Source organism: Rhinoraja longicauda, chromosome 27 (genome assembly GCF_053455715.1).
Source record: "Rhinoraja longicauda isolate Sanriku21f chromosome 27, sRhiLon1.1, whole genome shotgun sequence".
NCBI classification, from domain to species: Eukaryota; Metazoa; Chordata; class Chondrichthyes; order Rajiformes; family Arhynchobatidae; genus Rhinoraja; species Rhinoraja longicauda.
In genome coordinates, this window is record NC_135979.1 from 31,638,874 (window position 1) to 31,652,700 (window position 13,827).

Genomic DNA, 13,827 nt, shown 5'->3' on the forward strand with positions numbered 1-13,827 from the left:
GTATGATGTTGTGGGAATCACAGAGACATGGCTACAAGAGGACCAGGGCTGGGAACTGAATATTCAGGGATGCACAACGTATAGAAAAGACAGACAGGTGGGCAGAGGGGGTGGGGTCGCTCTGTTGGTAAGGAATGATATTCACTCCCTTGCAAGGGGTGACATAGAATCAGGAGATGTAGAATCAGTATGGATAGAAATGAGGGATTGTAAGGGTAAAAAGACCCTAATGGGAGTTATCTACAGGCCCCCAAACAGTAGCTTCGACATAGGGTGCAAGTTGAATCAAGAGCTAAAATTGGCATGTCGCAAATGTAATGCTACGGTGGTTATGGGAGATTTCAACATGCAGGTAGACTGGGAAAATCAGGTTGGAAATGGACCCCAGGAAAGAGAGTTTGTGGAGTGTCTCCGAGATGGATTCTTAGAACAGCTTGTACTGGAGCCTACCAGGGAGAAGGCAATTCTGCATTTAGTGTTGTGTAATGAACCTGATCTGATAAGGGGACTAGAGGTAAAAGAGCCATTAGGATGCAGTGATCACAATATGATGTTTTACTCTACAAATTGAGAGGAAGAAGGGAAAATCGGAGGTGTCAGTATTACAGTATAGCAAAGGGGATTACAGAGGCATGAGGCAGGAGCTGGCCAGATTTGACTGGAAGGAGGCCCTAGCAGGGAAGGCAGTGGAACAGCAATGGCAGGTATTCCTGGGAATAATGCAGAAGTTGCAGGATCAATTTATCCCAAAGAGGAGGAAAGATTCTAAGGGGAATAAGAGGCACCCGTGGCTGACAAGGGAAGTCAAGGACAGCATGAAAATAAAAGAGAAGTATATCATAGCAAAGAAGAGTGGGAAGCCAGAGGATTGGGACTCTTTTAAACAGCAACTGAAGATAACTAAAAAGGCAATAAGTCAAGTCAAGTCAAGTCAATTTATTTGTATAGCACATTTAAAAACAACCCACGTTGACCAAAGTGCTGCACATCTGACCAGGAAAAAAAAGAAACATACAGTGGCAGGCAGCCAAACACAACGGCGCGGCCATCTTGAACAAAATGTTAATTCAATCACCCACAGTCCAACAATAAAAGCACTAAACAGGCACCCAAAAATTACCCAACCCCAAAAACCCCCCAAAACACAGTCCAACAATAAAAGCATTAAATAGGCATTCAAATCACACACCCCAAAACCCCCAAAAACACAGTCCAACAATAAAAGCATCAAACAGGCACTCAAACCACCCAACCCCAAAAACACACAAAAAAAGAAACATCCATCAAAGAAACATCCATCACAGTGAGTCTCCTCCAGTCCTCTCTCTCCTCACTGTGATGGAAGGCCACAATGTCTTTCCCTTCTCCCGCTGTCCTCGCCCGCGGTCAGGTTGTTGTGGTTGCAGGCCGCACCGGACGGTCCACAGCGGCCCGAGACCAAGGCGCGTCGCGTCGCAGCCGCTCCCGCAGCCTCCGAAGACGGCCGGCTCCGCCGATGATAAGTCCGATCCGGGGCGGGTGAACACGCTGCTGCCGCTGTTGCTGCACGTCGGGGCAATAAGGGGAGAAAAGATGAGGTACGAGGGTAAGCTAGCCAATAATATAAAGGAGGATAGTAAAAACTTTTTTAGGTGTGTGAAGAGGAAAAAAATAGTCAAGGCAAATGTGGGTCCCTTGAAGACAGAAGCAGGGGAATTTATTATGGGGAATAAGGAAATGGCAGACGAGTTGAACCGGTACTTTGGATCTGTCTTCACTAAGGAAGATACAAACAATCTCCCAGGTGTTCTAGTGGCCAGAGATCCTAGGGTGATGGAGGAACTGAAGGAGATTCACATTAGGCAGGAATGGTGTTGGGTAGACTGATGGGACTGAAGGCTGATAAATCCCCAGGGCCTGATGGTCTGCATCCCAAGGTACTTAAGGAGGTGGCTCTAGAAATTGTGGACGCATTGATGATCATTTTCCAATGTTCTATAGATTCAGGATCAGTTCCTGTGGATTGGAGGGCAGCTAATGTTATCCCTTTTTTTAAGAAAGGAGGGAGAGAGAAAACGGGAAATTATAGACCAGTTAGTCTGACATCAGTGGTGGGGAAGATGCTGGAGTCAATTATAAAAGGCGAAATTGCGGAGCATTTGGATAGTAGTAACAGGATCGTTCCGAGTCAGCATGGATTTACGAAGGGGAAATCATGCTTGACTAATCTTCTGGAATTTTTTGAGGATGTAACTAGAAAATTGACAGGCTTGTGGATGTGGTGTACCTCGACTTTCAGAAAGCTTTCGACATAGGAGATTAGTGGGCAAAATTAGAGCACATGGTATTGGGGGTAGGGTACTGACATTGATAGAAAATTGGTTGACAGACAGAAAACAAAGAGTGGGGATAAATGGGTCCCTTTCAGAATTGCAGGCAGTGACTAGTGGGGTACCGCAAGGCTCGGTGCTGGGACCGCAGCTGTTTACAATATACATTAATAACTTGGATGAAGGGATTAAAGTACCATTTGCAAATTTGCAGATGATACAAAGCTGGGTGGTAGTGTGAGCTGTGAGGAAGATGCTATGAGGTTGCAGGATGACTTGGACAGGTTGTGTGAGTGGGCGGATGCATGTCAGATGCAGTTTAATTTGGATAAGTGTGAGGTTATCCACTTTGGTGGTAAGAATAGGAAGGCAGATTATTATCTGAATGGTGTCAAGTTAGGAAAAGGGGACTTACAATGAGATCTGGGTGTCCTAGTGCATCAGTCACTGAAAGGAAGCATGCATGTACAGCAGGCAGTGAAGAAAGCCAATGAAATACATAGACTAGATCGAGTCTGTCCCATTTAAGAACACGCTGTCTACCACAGCATATCTCTTCACGTGCCCCTGTGCTACTTTAATGAAAAGCTTTGGGCACCTCTGCTCAATTTGTTCCAAAAAAGATCAAGGCACGGATCAAAGACGCTGTCATTGCCAATCTACCTTCTGGGGGTTTGTTAGTAACTCCGAACTAGGCAGCGTGGCAGTACCAGTTAGTAACTCCGAACTAGGCAGTACTCTACCATGGCAGAATGACATGATCTGAAGACCAGCAGCAAACAGCCCACTCAACATGCGGAGGTCCACCACTCCAGGAAGAGAGCCCCCAAAAGACCACAACCCAAGCCCCTTTTCAGTGGCCCGACACCCTCCCAAAGGAGTTTCTTTTTCGATGCAGTGCATTGGTTGTGTTGCTTTTGTTTCAATGATCGAAATAAATGAAAAGAGTTTGCCTTTCAATGCAGTGAATTGCTTGTCTTTGTGTTTGCTTCATTGATCTAAATAAATGAAAAGTGTTCTCTTTTAAAAGCAGTGCAATGCCTGTGTCAGTGTTTATCTCATTGGTCAAAGTAAATTAAACTAGAATATTTGAAAGAGATGCCATGAGAAAGTACTTAGAAATGCAATAACTTCAGACTCCAATTTTTTTTTTAAATGTCCAAAATCTACTTTATTCAAACAAATTATATTCCTATGAAAGGTGGATAACTACATGCAAAAATCTTTAAAAAAAACAACTTCAAACAATTACAAAATACACCTATTTGGCCGGGCCTTGCTGTCGGTATGGTCAAATGTCCGCCCCCCCTTTGACAGCATCATGGTCTCCACCACCATAAGGATGAGGGGGGATCTTATTGAAACATATAAGATAATTAGGGGATTGGACACATTAGAGGCAGGAAACATGTTCCCAATGTTGGGGGAGTCCAGAACAAGGGGCCACAGTTTAAGAATAAGGGGTAGGCCATTTAGAACGGAGATGAGGAAGAACTTTTTCAGTCAGAGAGTGGTGAAAGTGTGGAATTCTCTGCCTCAAGAGAGAGCTGGATAGAGCTCTTAAGGATAGCGGAGTGAGGGGGTATGGGGAGAAGGCAGGAACGGGGTACTGATTGAGAGTGATCAGCCATGATCACATTGAATGGTGGTGCTGGCTCGAAGGGCTGAATGGCCTCCTCCTGCACCTATTGTCTATTGTCTATTGTCTATCCCACAGCTGGCTATTGCAGCTGAACTTCTGTGGAAGTGTTTTGACAGTTCCTGTCGCACCTTGTCTTCTCCTGATCCCAGGACCTGTCGCCGGTTGACGTTGGTAGTCGCCAATGAAATTCATCCGTCCTCAGTACTGGCGACAACTTACCACACCTGGCCACAACCTGCGACAGCGCCCACGAACAGGATCAATTTTCCGCGACAACCCAAGATCTGCTACGACTCATTGGAGACTACTCACGATCATGCCCGCGACACCCTGGCAAACGTGCGGCGACAGCCTAGTCACTGGCAGTCGCCTTAAAAATCACCTAACTGGGACAGGCCCTTAAGTCTCCTCAGAGATCGCCATCTTTCATAAACCTCAGCCCATTGCAAACTCCACTGCCAACATCCCCAATGCAATTTCTCTCTAGTCTCCACAGGCAATTAAAAGATAGTTTGCACCATTCGTTTGCCTCTGCATCATATTAGATGAGGTGAGCCTGCAGTGTTGTGAACAAGCCATCATCCATTGAAGACCTACAGAGTGAATGGTAGGGCTCCAGGCAGAGGGATCTGGGAGTGCAGGTGCATGGTTCCTTGAAGGCCGAGTCGCAGGTAGATGTGGTCAAAAAGGCTTTTGGCACATTGGCCTTCATCAGTCACAGTACTGAGCTTAGAGGTTGGGAGGTCATGTTGCAGTTGTATAAGACGTTGATGAGGCCACATTTAGAGTATTCAGCTCTGGGCACCACGTTCTAGGAAAGATGCTATGCTGGAGAGAGTACAGAGAAGATTTATGAGGATGTTGCCCACATTTAGAGTATTGTGTTCAGTTCTGGGCACCACATTCTGGGAAAGATGTCATGCAGGAAAGAGTACAGAGAAGATTTTTGAAGATGTTGCCACGACTTTAGGGTCTGAGCTATAGGGAGAGGTTGAGTAGGCTGGGACTGTATTCCTTGGCGCGCAGGAGGATGAGGGATGATGTTTTGCGGTGTATAAAATCATAAGAGGAATAGATTGGGTAGACGCACAGAGTAGGTGAATAGAGGACCAGAGGACATAGGTTTAAGGTGAAGGTGAATAGATTTAATAGGAATCTGAGGGGTAACTTTTTCATGCAAAGGGTGGTGGGTTTTTGGAACAAGCTGCCTGAGAAGGTCGTTGAGGCAGGGACTATCCCAAAATTTAAGAAACAGTTAGACAGGTACATGGATAGGACAGGGTTGGAAGGATATGGACCAAACATGGGCAGATGGGACTAATGTAGCTGGGACATGTTGGCCGGTGTGGGCAAGTTGGGCCGACATGCCTGTTTCCACACTGTATCATTCTATGACTCTAACAGAACACACCTCTGATCTGATTTAGACCTTAACTCTAGTTTCCTCGGTTCCTTATAACTTTCACTCCGTTACAGTTCAAAATCCTATCCTATCCAAGTTCCCCAACCTTCAATAATTTCATTAGTTCAAAGCTCAGCAGCCCTCTGAGATAGAGAATTCCAACAAGTGGCTCTCAAAGAGTGAAGAGATTCCTCGTCATCTCCATTCAAAATGGACAACACCATGATCTGAAATTGCACCCTCTAGTTCTACATGCCAACTGAGGGAGATATTATAGGCTTCAAATGCTTACAATTAACCTCAGCCTAGTTCACTTCAGGGCCTTCCTATCTTCTGTGCTCCCAAATGACACTCTTTAAAATAGACACATATTCTTCAGATGCTTCAGATAAAATGAGCTTGCTCAAAAGAAACCAAAAGAAGTAAGTTCAGAAGTAGAATAACATGCATATGCTATTAGATTGAAAGTTTAAAGGACAGATTTCTATGCCTTTGCCTTTAGTTTTCTTCATGGCCGACCCCTCTGTACATCTTTAATCTCTACCCACAGCATGTTTTGTCCCACCTACACTTCCTCCATTTGTACAAATTCCCTTTCTATTCATCTACAGCCAGTGTAACTCGAGTCATCTCACATTACAAAATGTTTACATTGTAGAAGCCCCCAAAGCTGTTGAAGGTGTACAATTCATTAATACCTTAAACCAAGCCACCAGTTAGTATCTGTTATTTAACATATTAATTTTCCCAACCTTTCAACTCTTCTCCATGAAGATGCCAGCTGGTACTTGCTATTTAACATACCCACTGTCATTACCATTATACCTCCAATGCACACAGACTTGCTATTAATGCATTTGTTGTCACTGCCTTTTACTCCACTGCGTGTGAAGTTCAGAAGATGCCAGCTAGTATCAGTTGTCAATGTATTCATTGTCTGTACCATGTCCGGCACTCAGAAGCCACCAGCCGGGATTTGCTGGGAACACATTCACTGCCATTATCTTTGTATCCCGTTCCATGCAGAACCGAGAAGTTGCAATCCAGTGTCGGCTATTAACATTAAGTGTCCTTACCTTTGTATTCTGTTGCATACAAAACCAAGAAGTTGTGACTTTTGTATAATGCAAGAATAAAGTATAGATCCTGTAATTAACACATCAATCTACCTCACATCTATACTTCCGATTTAACTTTGGAAATGTGATCACAGCCTTTGACCGAGGCACTTCTCACCTAGTGCAAGTAAAATAAACCTACTGTTGATGATTAATGATTTGAGTCCTGAAGTCTTATTAAGGGTCGTGACTCCGACACCATCCACCATGTCATCTCTCAGTGCAATCCCATTATAAATGTGGGAGGAAACTGAAGCACCAGGAGGATGGATGTGCAAACTCCACGCAGTGATATTCTAACAAAGACTTGTCACATGTGACAATAAAGTATTCATTCATTCATTCATTCCAACGAATGGTATTCAAACTTGTCTCTCAAGATCAGTGTGACTTACCCATCGCACCACCAACTCCCAGAGAGTAGACCGACCAGGTGGTCAAAATGGGGTTTGAAGAGTTCTACTTGATGGTTCTCGCATTCACAATGCTTCATGGTTGCAAGGTGCATTAAGGTGAGTATCTTATGGTTTATGATGATCAATCAACAAAGGCAAAAAGTGAAAATAAATACCACGGCATTCATGAGATTTGAACTCAGTCCACACAGTGAAGGAGCCTAAATCCATCTTAGATCCCTCAACTACATTACTGTCAAAGTTCTCTCTTAACCCTTTTTATTTCTCCAAATCTCTCTAACTCTCGTTAGAACCACTCTCTGACTCAGCATTGCTTACCTGCCTGCATGTTGAAGCAGCCACAATAATAAAGGATGGTCCAAAGCAATTAGTAGGAATTATAACCTCGAAACTCTTGATATCTAAACAGTATGAGGGTATCTAAGAAATAACAAGAGGCAGAAAATACTGGTGGAAGTCATTACAGGCAAATGGATGCAGTGTAAGTCGAGAGAAAGGATGTGGTAACATATTCTACTTCACTGGGAACTTTCATCCTAAAGTCTGGGCAAACAATATTGTTGAAAGCATTTGGATGATTTTATGGAATATAGTTGAGAAAGATTTTTAGTTTGATGCATCAAGGAAATAATTCACCAGAAGATGATGTGAGATTCTGTATTGTGGAGGAAGACAGGGTCTACTGGTGATCTCACAGTGAAGACAGTCTGGGGACGAATGATCTGACTGGGCCAAACCCATCGTTCATCGTTCTGCCAGCTGGATGCCCTGCCCACACTTCTTGTCTGGACACACGTCTACATTTCCATATTTTCTTATGACTTAGAAGAGTGCCATTGCAATCTGTTTTGGGTCTATATCAGCTCACAGAATGATCCCCACTAAAGTTCCCTGTAACCAATTTCCCACCAACACAAAACTCCTATCGACCTAGTGGGAGGCACAGTGGCGTGGAGGTAGAGCTGCTACCTTGCAACGCCAGAGACCCGGGTTTGATCCTGACTACGGGTGCTGTCTGTATGGAGTTTGTACATTCTCCCTGTGACCGTGTGGGTTTTCTCCAGGTGCTCCAGTTTCCTCACATTCCAAAGACACGCAGGTTTGTAGGTTCATTGACTTTGTTAAAATTGTAAATGACCCTAGTGTGTAGGATAGTGCTCGTGTACGGGGTGATCGCTGGTCAACATGGACTATGTGGGCTGAAGGGCCTGTTTCCACGCTGTATCTCTGAAGTCCAAACTCTAAACTCCTTCCCCCAGATTCCATAATTCACCTGCACAATAGGGTCAATGAACCTACGAACCCTCTCGTCTTTGAGACGTGTGTAGAAATCAGAGCACTCAGTGAGAAAAACTCATGCAGGGACAGGGTGGACATGTAAACTCCACACTGGCAGCACTAGGTAGGAGGATTCAACCCACATCACTAGAGCTGTGCAGTGGCAGCTGAACCAGACTTACCCAGCTGGACACAGACTGATAAACCAGCCGACCCCCCCCCCCCCCACCACCCTGGAGATGGCAAGAAACGTCTCGTGTTAAATGCGACACAAGCAGCAAATAACTGAAGCTCCTCCCCATCAATGCCCTGTTTATCATGCCCCTGTCCCCATTAATACCCCCAGTCCCCATCAATGCCCCATCCCCATCAAAGCCCCATCCCCATCAATGCCCTGAGGTTTATCAATGCCCCCAGTCCAATCAATGCCCCCATCCCCATCAATGCCCTGAGGTTCATCAATACCCCCATCAATGTCCCCATCAATGCCCCCATCAATGCCCCCATCAATGCCCCCATCAATTCCCCCATCAATGTCCCCATCAATGCCCCCATCAATGCCCCCATCAATGCCCCCATCAATGCCCCCATCAATGCCCCCATCAATGCCCCCATCAATCCCCCCATCAATTCCCCCATCAATGCCCCCATCAATGCCCCCATCAATGCCCCCATCAATTCCCCCATCAATGCCCCCATCAATGCCTCCATCAATGCCCCCATCAATGCCCCATCCCATCAATGCCCTGAGGTTCATCAATGCCCCCATCAATGCTCCCATCCCCATCAATGCCCCTATCAATGCCCCCATCCCCATCAATGCCCCCATGCCAATCAATGCCCCCATGCCCATCAATGCCCTGAAGGTCAGTCCAGGCTGATGTGATCTCATGCCATTGATGAATTAAAAGAAATCTCAAAAATTAGAATTATTAAAATAGTTTTTAAATGATAAATTCATATTCATTGTTACACTAAGTAATAATTAAAACTGAACACGGTAAAATAACAAAAATAAAAAAGGACTGAAATTACTTCTGTCTAATTTACAGGCTTGGGATTATCATATCATCATATCATATATATACAGCCGGAAACAGGCCTTTTCGGCCCTCCAAGTCCGTGCCGCCCAGTGATCCCCGCACATTAACATTATCCTACACCCACTAGGGACAATTTTTTTTTTTATTTATTTTTTTTTTTTTATTTATTTTTTTTAACATTTACCCAGCCAATTAACCTACATACCTGTACGTCTTTGGAGTGTGGGAGGAAACCGAAGATCTCGGAGAAAACCCACGCAGGTCACGGGGAGAACGTACAAACTCCTTACAGTGCAGCACCCGTAGTCAGGATCGAACCTGAGTCTCCGGCGCTGCATTCGCTGTAAAGCAGCAACTCTACCGCTGCGCTACCGTGCCGATTGATTGATTGATTGATTGAGCCATTATTCCAACTCCAGGATTCACAGGCAAAATGCGAGGATATCTCAATACAAATGAGTTGCAAGCTCGACTCCACACAGTGTAAGCAAGAGTACAGCGATGGGTGAAGAGGCTTGGCATTCTTCACGTTGCATGTCCTGGACTTGCCGTGTGTCCAGGATATCCTAGCTTTGGGAACAGCACAGTGTCAATGGTTTTATATCAGACCCACTAGACACTTCCAACCTGCTCCAATTCCTGCCATGCAGTTTTATAACCTTAGGATTGCTCTTGCTGATTTTTAAAGTTGTGCATTAAATTTAAGTGAAACCAGTGACTGAGGTGTCAGGAGTCAGTTGGCTGAGGTAAACTCAATATTATAAGGTCATAAATGATAAATTTGGCAATGACAACTGGCCAAGGACAAATTTCATCCTGACGCTAATGAAATAGGTTAATATATGATGGATGGCCCACCTGTGGGAGATGCTCATAAGGTCATAAGGTCATAAGTGATAGGAGCAGATTTAGGCTGTTCAGCCCATCAAGTCTACTCCGCCATTCAATCGTGGCTGATCTATCTCTCCCTCCTAACCCTGCCTTCTCCCCATAACCTTTGACACCTATACTAATCAAATTATTATTGAATATTAATGGAATATTATTGAAAATGTTGGAGTTGAAGAATAAAAAATCTTGCTGAAATGCCACACTGCTTACAATTGTGGTTTCCTATGATGGAGAAGCTATTTCAATAAATAAGTAACAATTGTCAGTTAATATCTACTACCCTCAAGAATCGAGCCAGCACCGCCATTCAATATGATCATGGCGGATCATCCAATATCAGTAACCCGTTCCTGCTTTCTCCCCATATCCCTTGATTCCGTTAGCCTTAAGAGCTAAATCTAACTCTCTCTTGGAAACATCCAGTGAATTGGCCTCCACAGCCTTCTGTGGCAGAGAATTCCACAGATTCACAACTCTCTGGGTGAAAAAGTTTTCTTTATCTCAGTCCTAAATGGCCTACCCCTTATTCTTAAACTGTAACCCCTGGTTCTGGACTTCCCCAACATCGGGAACATTTTTCCTGCATCTTGCCTGTCCAATCCCCCAAGAATTTTATATGTTTCTATAAAATCCCCTCTCATCCTTCTAAATTCCAGTGAATATAAGCCCAGTCAATCCATTCTTTCATCATAGTCAGTCCCACCATCCTGGGAATTAGCCTGGTGAACTCCCTCAATATCAAGAATGTCATTCCTCAAATTAGAAGACCAAATTAGGAGACCAAAACTGCACACAGTATTCCAGGTGTGGTCTCACAAGGCCCTGTACAACTGCAGAAGGACCTCTTTGCTCCTATACTCAAATCCTTTTGCTATGAAGGCCAACATGCCATTTGCTTTCTTCACCTGTCTGTTGTACCTGCATGCTTACTTTCAGTGACTGATGTACAAGGACACCCAAGTCTCATTGCACCTCTCCTTTTCCTAATCTGACACCATTCAGATAATAACCTGCCTTCCTGTTTTTGCCACCAAAGTGGCCACCTCACATTTATCCACATTATACTGCATCTGCCATGCCACTCACCCAACCTATCCAAGTCACCCTGCAGCCTCATAGCATCCTACTCGCAAGCTCACACAGCCATCCAGCCTTGTGTCATCCACAAACTTGAAGATGTTGCATTTAATTCCTTTGTCTAAATGAATCCTTCACAAGAAGTGTGGTGCAATTGAAAAGCTTGAGGGGGGAGTGGTCTGGAGAGGGTGGAGAGCCAGCAGAGGTAGTCCATGAGGAAGGGGAATGTTCTGGATGGGAGAAGGATCCTGACCTGAAACATCAGCTCTCAGAGATGCTGCTTGACCCGTTAAGTTACTCCAGCGCTTTGTGTCGTTAAGTGAAAATCACAATGTTTCACGGATGTATTGAAAAACAACATTCCTATATTTAAAGACATCCTTTACAAGTCAGCACATAAACTGCTTTACTGCCGAGTCTCTAATTGGTATAAATTGAGCTATCAGTCTGTATCTCTCTACATCACCGTCTATATTATCAGTCTGCAGAAGGGTCTCGACCCGAAACGTCACCCATTCCTTCTCTCCAGAGATGCTGCCTGATCCGCTGTGTTACTCCAGCATTTTGTGATACCTTCGATTTGTACCAGCATCTGCAGTTATTTTCTTACACAACTCACCGTCTATATCTCTCGTTTCCTTCTCCCCTGACTCTCAGTCTGAAGAAGGGTCTCGACCCAAAATGACACCCGCTGAGTTACTCCAGCTTTTTGTGTCGATTATCAGTCTATTAAACACTACAACCTCCAAATACACTCTGACCTACATAGACTTGGAGACATTGGTTTTGTCTTTTTGCACTATTATTGCTTGTTTGTAATGTTTGTTGTTTTATGTGCATGTATGCGTGTGTGTGTGTGTGTGTGTGTGTGTGTGTGTGTGTGTGTGTGTGTGTGTGTGTGTGTGTGTGTGTGTGTGTGTGTGTGTGTTTACATACATTTGAACTTTTTTTCTCATGTATTATATTGTTTACAGAGTACTATTTATACATATTCTGTTGTGCAGCTCCAAGTAAGAATGTAATTGTTCTATGTAGAAACACTCCTGGCCCTCTTGGCTCTTGATTTGCATAGTTGAGATAATGCTGCACAGTTAAAAAGCAAATATTAAAAAGTGGCTTCTTTCCCACAAGATCACATTACGCACATTCCCTGTGAAAGATATATTATAAGATTGGAATGAAGAAATCCATAAGGTTGTAAGAAGCTTTCTGACTGCGAAGCAGCTCCAAAAATGTTGTGTGGGGGGAGGGAAATAAATTGGAAATAATCTGGAGAAAGTTTGTGATGGTGAATTCAAAGAGGTGGCAAAGTGAAGGGCAAGAAAGTGGCTGATGTGGCACCTTGGTGGGAAGAATGAAAACAGCAAGACGTTTATTGAATGGTGAAGGGATGGACATCAGTGGATATCTTTAAGGCTGAGATTGGCAAATCCTTGATTAGTACGAGTGTCAGGGGTTATGGAGAGAAGGCAGGAGAATGGGGTTGAGAGGGAAAGATAGATCAGCAATGATTGAGCGGAGTAGACTGGTGGGCTAAATGGCCTATTTCTGCTCCTATCACTCGTGACCGTATGACTCAGAGATGAGTAAATGTTGTTATTCATATAGATTTGGATGGCCCGGCCCTCAAATGTCCCGGGGTGTAGCGCGTGCAGAGGGAGTGTCCCGGGGAGCCGTGCGTGTGGTGGGAGTGTCGTGGGGAGCCGTGTGTGTGGTGGGAGTGTCGTGGGGAGCCGTGCGTGTGTGGAGGGAGTGGCGCGGGGAGCCGTGGGTGTGGTGGGAGTGTCCCGGGGAGACGTGCGTGCGGTGGGAGTGTCGTGGGGAGCCGTGCGTGTGGTGAGAGTGTCCCAGGGAGCCGCTCTGCGGTGGGAGTGTCATGGGGAGCCGTGCGTGCGGTGGGAGTGTCCTGGGGAGCCGTGCGTGTGGAGGGAGTGTCGTGGGGATCTGTGCATGTGGTGGGAGTGTCCCGGGGAGCCGTGCGTGCGGTGGGAATGTCCCAGGGAGCCGTGCGTGCGGTGGGAGTGTCCCGGGGAGGCGCATGGGCCCGATCCACCGGCTGAACAACCGCAGCACCGATGACTGGAGCGACGACTGACGACCGGAACGCGCCACGATAGGAGGCGTGGAGAAGTCGTGGAGAAGCTGGGCGGCGAGGCCTGCCTGGGCCGAAGGAGAGTCAGCAGCAGCAGCAGAAATGGTGGGGCCTCAGCGGTGGTGATGGAGCCTCGGTGGTGATGGGGCCTCGGTGGTGATGGGGCCTCGGTGGTGATGGGGCCTCGGTGGTGATGGAGCCTCGGTGGTGATGGGGCCTCGGTGGTGATGGGGCCTCAGCGGTGATGGAGCCTTGGTGGTGATGGGGCCTCGGTGGTGATGGGGCCTCAGCGGTGATGGAGCCTCGGTGGTGATGGGGCCTTGGTGGTGATGGGGCCTCAGCAGTGATGGAGCCTCGGTGGTGATGGGGCCTTGGTGGTGATGGGGCCTCGGGCCTTGGTGGTGATGGGGCCTCGGTGGTGATGGGGCCTCGGTGGTGATGGGGCCTGGGTGGTGATGGGGCCTCAGTGGTGATGGGGCCTGGGTGGTGATGGGGCCTGGGTGGTGATGGGGCCTCGGTGGTGATGGGGCCTCGGTGGTGATGGGGCCTGGGTGGTGAT